The sequence below is a fragment of the Microtus ochrogaster genome (assembly GCF_000317375.1).
Source record: "Microtus ochrogaster isolate Prairie Vole_2 chromosome 14 unlocalized genomic scaffold, MicOch1.0 chr14_random_1, whole genome shotgun sequence".
Taxonomy (NCBI): domain Eukaryota; kingdom Metazoa; phylum Chordata; class Mammalia; order Rodentia; family Cricetidae; genus Microtus; species Microtus ochrogaster.
Window position 1 is genome coordinate 24,130,403 of NW_004949096.1, and position 5,827 is coordinate 24,136,229.

Here is a 5,827-nt window from a genome sequence, read left to right on the forward strand (position 1 = left end):
TGTAAGAGCTAGCCAATAAGAGGCTGGAACTAATGGGTCAGGCAGTGATTAAAAGAATACCGTTTCCGTGTAATTATTTCGGGACATAACTAAGCTAGCCATGTGGGCGGCCGGGCGCTGGGGACGCAGCTCTGCCGCTCTTATTTCAACAAGACAGAAATTGGGGTTCAACCTGAAGGTCAAAAAAGTAAAACAGGCAGCTACAGGCTCTTACCTCTACCTCAGTCTGAAATGATGATCCTGCCTCCAGGAATCTCAGAATGAGATTGTATCTGAGAGCTGTCTCCTCCCATTTTATATTTCTCTCTAGGGCTGGGATTAAAGGCATGTACCACCACTGTCCATTTTCTTTGCAAACTAATGTGGCTACTGGTATTAAAGGTGTGTGTGACCATTGCCTCATCTGTAAGGCTGACCAGTGAGGCTGCTTTACCCTTCTGATCTTCAGGCAAGCTTTATTTATTAAAATACAAATGAAATATCATTACAGACATCCACAAACAGATCCTTTTCCGTAGTGTCTGCTGATCCTGGCAGGCACTAGGAGATGGTGGAAATGGAATCCCAGGGTGGCCTTGGGATCCAAGTTCCTCTTGCGTCCCTGAGCAGCTTAGCCCAGGCAGGGTCTAAAGCTCATGACTTTAGGGACCATGCTTAAGAGGAAGAATTTAAAAATATTAATATAAAATTAGAGACTGTGTTAGAGCAGAGACTTCAAGTTTCACTTTTATTGGCTTGTCTAGCTCTTCCTGGGCTTGGGTTTGTTTGGTGGTTTTGGTTCCTGTCTCTTTCCCCACCTATCCCTTTATCTTAACAAGCAACTGCTCCGGATCTGTTTCTTTCACACAAAGTCTCACCACCTGGTTGTGTTCCGACCTTGCTGCCTGGCTTCTCTACACCTGGTCTAACTCTAGCCTAACATGGGCCATCAGGAAAGACCATCCAAATGCTCCCCAAAAGAGCATTCAGAAGCCAGACCAGAAAGGTCAAATATCACTGAGACTGAAGAACGACTTTCTAGTCAAATGAAAATGTCTCCTGCCCACTTGGTATTTAATATGTACTATATAACAGACGCCGGGCTTTCAAAGTGCTTTATCTCCAATTACCCGAGGATGTTGGCATTTTTCAAAGCTCAACTTCTCTAAATGCTATTTGTCAAAGTCACAGAACGAGACAGGGAACTAGTATTTGCACGTTGACACCAAATTCACCCCCGTTTAAAGCACACCCAACATCACAATTTCATCCTACTAATGAAATGTGGCCTGAGCACTGACTGAGAATGGGGTTCTGTTGGCTGTGATGACCTTAGAGAGGTGGCTCCATGACACTGAGGGTCCACATGGTCCTCAGTCCTCCCTTTGTATGGGATGGGATGAAATGACCAACTCCTTAGACCATCTTTGCTCGTAGGAGTTGGTGGTTCCATTGAAGCCACTTCTTTTTTGTTTTAATCACTCTGGTTATAAATGAATTTACATCATTCTTATTTAATCTTTTTTTAAGTGCTTGTGAATCTAGTCTCAGAAAAAGCCCTGTTGGCATTTATGCCTGATTTACACTGCAGTCTATTCAATTTAGCATGCAATAGGCCCTGGGCTCCTGTCTGTGGCTGACCATTGTATGATTTATGACCAGAAGGGCCAGTATTCTAGAACCAGAAACAAACCAAACAGAGACTATTTCATCCTAATGGGATGTGCAGTCACACCACTGCTTCTTGTCCACTCTGCTTACATAATCCAGAAGAGTCCTTGGCACAGCTGAACAGACTTTTTCTCAGAGAGGACCTGGGTGTGCAGCACCCGGCCAACTTCCCCATTAGTTATGGAGAAAAGCCATTTGTATTCTGAAATTGCATATCAGCTAGGCAATCACCACACAGAAATAGCCCCCATGAAAAGAAAGCAGTGCTATATTTGAAGCCTTAATCATGTGTATTTATAGACCTGGGTTTAGTTCTATTTGAAAATTTTCACATTATACAGTAGCATTACAATTCCTACCAGACTCGAAGGGCGGAGGGAGAGACATTTGAACTACTCAACTTTCTGAGTAACTTAGTCACCAAGAATTTTTCTGGTTACCCCTTACTGAATGCATCTCAAAAATCATTTTTTTCACCTCCTAATGTTTTTAGTTATTGGGCGCTGGAGCACTATGGCAGCTTTCTCAATTCATGAAAAATAATGTAAAAACTTATCACTAGAGATTCTGCCTATGGGCCTATGGTATTACCTTTGTTTATTTCTCTATGTCTATGATAAAACACTGTCAAAAAGGAACTTGGAAAGGAAAGGGTTTGTTGGACTTATCGGTCCACCATGAAGGGAAGCTGAGGCAGGAACTCAGGACAGGAACCAGGAGGCAGGACCTGAGACAGAGACCACAGGGGAATGCTACTCACTGACTGACCTCCGGGCTTACATTCAGGTCTCTGTATCATGCAGCTCCAGCCCACCTGCCTAGTAGTGACACTGCTCACTGCATTTTGGGCCCTTCTCCATCAATTGGCAATCAAGAGAACATCCCAATGAATATACCCACAGTTCAATCTAAGTGGAAGCAATATCTCAATTGAGATTCCTTCTTCCTAGGTCTAGTTTATACTTAGTTGACAAAAGCTAACCAGTGCAAGCATGCTCTGGACACTGGCGTCTCTGACAGCCACTGGCCCCCACCTCCTAACTACCTGTGCTGGTGAGGGAAGGCCCTGCTGAGCTAGCGCATGAAGGAGAGAAACAGGAATACGGAAGAGGGGAAAGCAGCGTTGAGGTCCTGGCCCAGGGTGTTCAAGGGGACAGAGCCAGAGAGAAGGCCAAAGAACTGGACAAATATGTAAACTGAGGGGTGTTCTTTTTTCTATCCATCCCATAGTCCATCTAGTCTTTCTCTGAATGTTCCAAGTTGCTAATCAGACTTGTGACATCTTCAGTATTCCGCAAAGGTCAGCTGACCCAATGTTTCCCTCCCCAACACCATCCTCTGCTTTGAAAGGAGTCGGCCATTCACGTCACAGACCTGACAGTACCATTCTTCTCTGTAGCATGCTCAATGACTTTCCCTGTGCAGTATGCATACTGGGGAAAACCAGGCAACGACGGCAATGTTCTGCGTGTGCTGCCCCATGTCCACACATGTAACAAATGTGGCTGGCAAGACTGTCAGAGCAAATCTGAACTTAACTTTAGATCATTAAAATAGCTGCATGTAGCGAGTGTTACATACGCAGTTAGACAACACCTCATTTCTAGTGTTTCCAACATTTCAGGACAGCCCTAATTCCTTTGTAAAGAATATATAATGAAAGATTCATTTCATTTTACAAATTCTGAAATGATATTTCCACAGGAATGCTGAAGTTCAGTGGTTCAGTGAGATCAATCCATTCTTGTTTTCTTAGCCAAGGACCCACGATCTAGAGACCAACACCCATTACCACATAGACAATGTCCTGCATCTTAAGCAAGGTTAGATGAGCTAGTTATTCCTAGGTACAGGATCAGACTGTGGAGGCATCAGGAAAGGACCAGGAAAAGTGCCAAGTTGATCCTAGTAGGCAGTGCAAAATGGCATCGTGTCAGAGCAAAACCAGATAGAACATGGGGTCAGGGAGGAGAAGGCAGTGTCATACACACCAAGGGCTATGAACCAAGTGCTGGGACATGTGACATTGGAGCACAGCTGAATAGTGCTAGCCCATCTTAATGGTTCAGAGTGTCCATCATGAGCCAGCACATCCCTATTCTCCAAGTCCAAGTGGTGATGTGTTAGCATGTGGCTTGCTAAAAACATGTTCCCACTGGCCTGACAAGTTCCTTAACTTACAAGGTCAGCGTCATCTCTGTGATACTGCTATCACATCTGGCCTCTCAAGCCCGTCCCTGCTTCACAATGCTTCTCATAGACCCCTGTTGTGTTGCTCTTTCCTCCAGAGTAAAACTTTCTACTTTAAAGTGAAGCTTGTTAAGACACAAGGTTTTCTTAGGCAGTGGATCTCAACCTTCCTAATTCTGTTACCCAACCATTACTACAGTTCCTCATGTCATGCTGACTCCCCCAGCCGTACAATTATTTTAATCGCCACTTCATAACTTTATTTTGCTACTGTGAGGGATCATACATAAATATCTGTTTTCTGATGGTTTTCTGTGACCCCCATGAAAGGGTTGTTCAGTCCTCAGAGGGGTCATGACCCACAGGTTGAGAACCACTGTTCTAAGGGACAGTACCTTTAGGGAAGGTAGCTAAGTCAGCAAACAAACAACTCAAGAGCTTCAGAAAGTACCTGAAACTGAGCAGATTCACTAGACCTTATAGGTAGTAAGGACTACAGAGAGGCAGTCTCAGTTTCCAGGAAGGACTTTCTGGAACCTGTTGAGCTGCTTAGAGGCTGTTCAGATGTCCAGGGCATCCACTCTCACTCATGCTGGGATGAGATTTGAGACATCCTGCTATCTTGGAGTCATTTCTGCATTCAGTTTAGTCTTCTCCGCCTGTCTCTACTCTACCCTACCAGGCCAAGCCAGTTTCTTTATTAACCAATGGTATTCACAGCATACAGAGGGGAATCCATCAGGCACAGACATGTTTTTATTGGTGAGCTGGCTTACTCTGGCCTCTTACAAGAGTGAAAGTGCTCATTTGGCTTCTGGGAATGAATTTTCAGAGAGCAAAGGATGCTGACAAAGTCTTGCCCATCCCCACCAGGAGAACCATAGTGGCCCTTTGACATCACTGGTGACAGCAGCAATGAGGGCCAACAGTTGTTCAGTAACTGAGCACATCCAGCCCACAATGCACTGAATCTGTGGCCGCTTCATTAGTAAAACAAACAATGGCTTCACCCACCACGTGAGTTCTGAAGGGACAGAAAGCTCACTTTCTCCTTGGGCTTTTTTTTTTGGTTTTGTTTTGCTTTTGTTTTCTTTTGAAAATGACTAGGGACTTGGCATCAGAAAAGGATGAATGGCTGCCCAGCACTGATGACTTGCCACTCAGCTGTGACTGCCACCAGCCAAGAGGGAGGCACAGCAGGCATCTGCACAGTGGCTGCCTCCTATTAAGAAGGCAGTTGCTGGGTTCCCATGGCTCAAACGCCTCTCCTGCTACTGGTTTGTGACCCAGCCTCTTTTGGGGGGTTCCATTCTGCTAGTCATCACCAGTCCTCAGTGTACACCCTGAGCATAGAGGTTTTCAGCCTCTTATTGCCCACCCTGGACCTGTCCCAAGCCCCTCCTTGTCTTCAATGGCCTTTTTCTCCATCATGAAGCTGTGCTCATCCATTCCTGAGTGGGGTAACCTGCCATTTCTCATCTCTTCTCCCTCCCAGTTGAAATGGTTTTCTCTTTCAGGTGTGTTACAGAAAAGGTGCCCAATGGAGCTTTAGAGCAAGGAGAGTCTCAATCCCAGCAGTCTTGACTTGAACCAGAACTTTTGGGGGGGCGGTTGTAAAAACACTGACTCTGAGGCCCTGGCTGCTCCCTGTGTAGCCCTGACTGGCCTGGAACTTGCACACAGACCCACCTGCCTCTGACAATTGCTGGCTTTAAGGACATGCACTATTTTACCCAGCTTCAAGACAAACTGTTAAGGACTCTTTTAGTCCTGAGAAACTATGATTAATCCTTCCTGGAGCTCTTGGAAGATAACTTATACAACCAACATTTGGCCACCAAGAGAAAAACATGCTGCACCCATATGGAAAAGATACTCAAATGTGGAGAGAACTGATAGAATGCTCAAAAGCCAAGGTCATTTGCTTGGTGTAATGACCTGCTTCCCAAGGCCTTTTCATTTTCCCCTCCCTCCCTCCCTCTCTCCC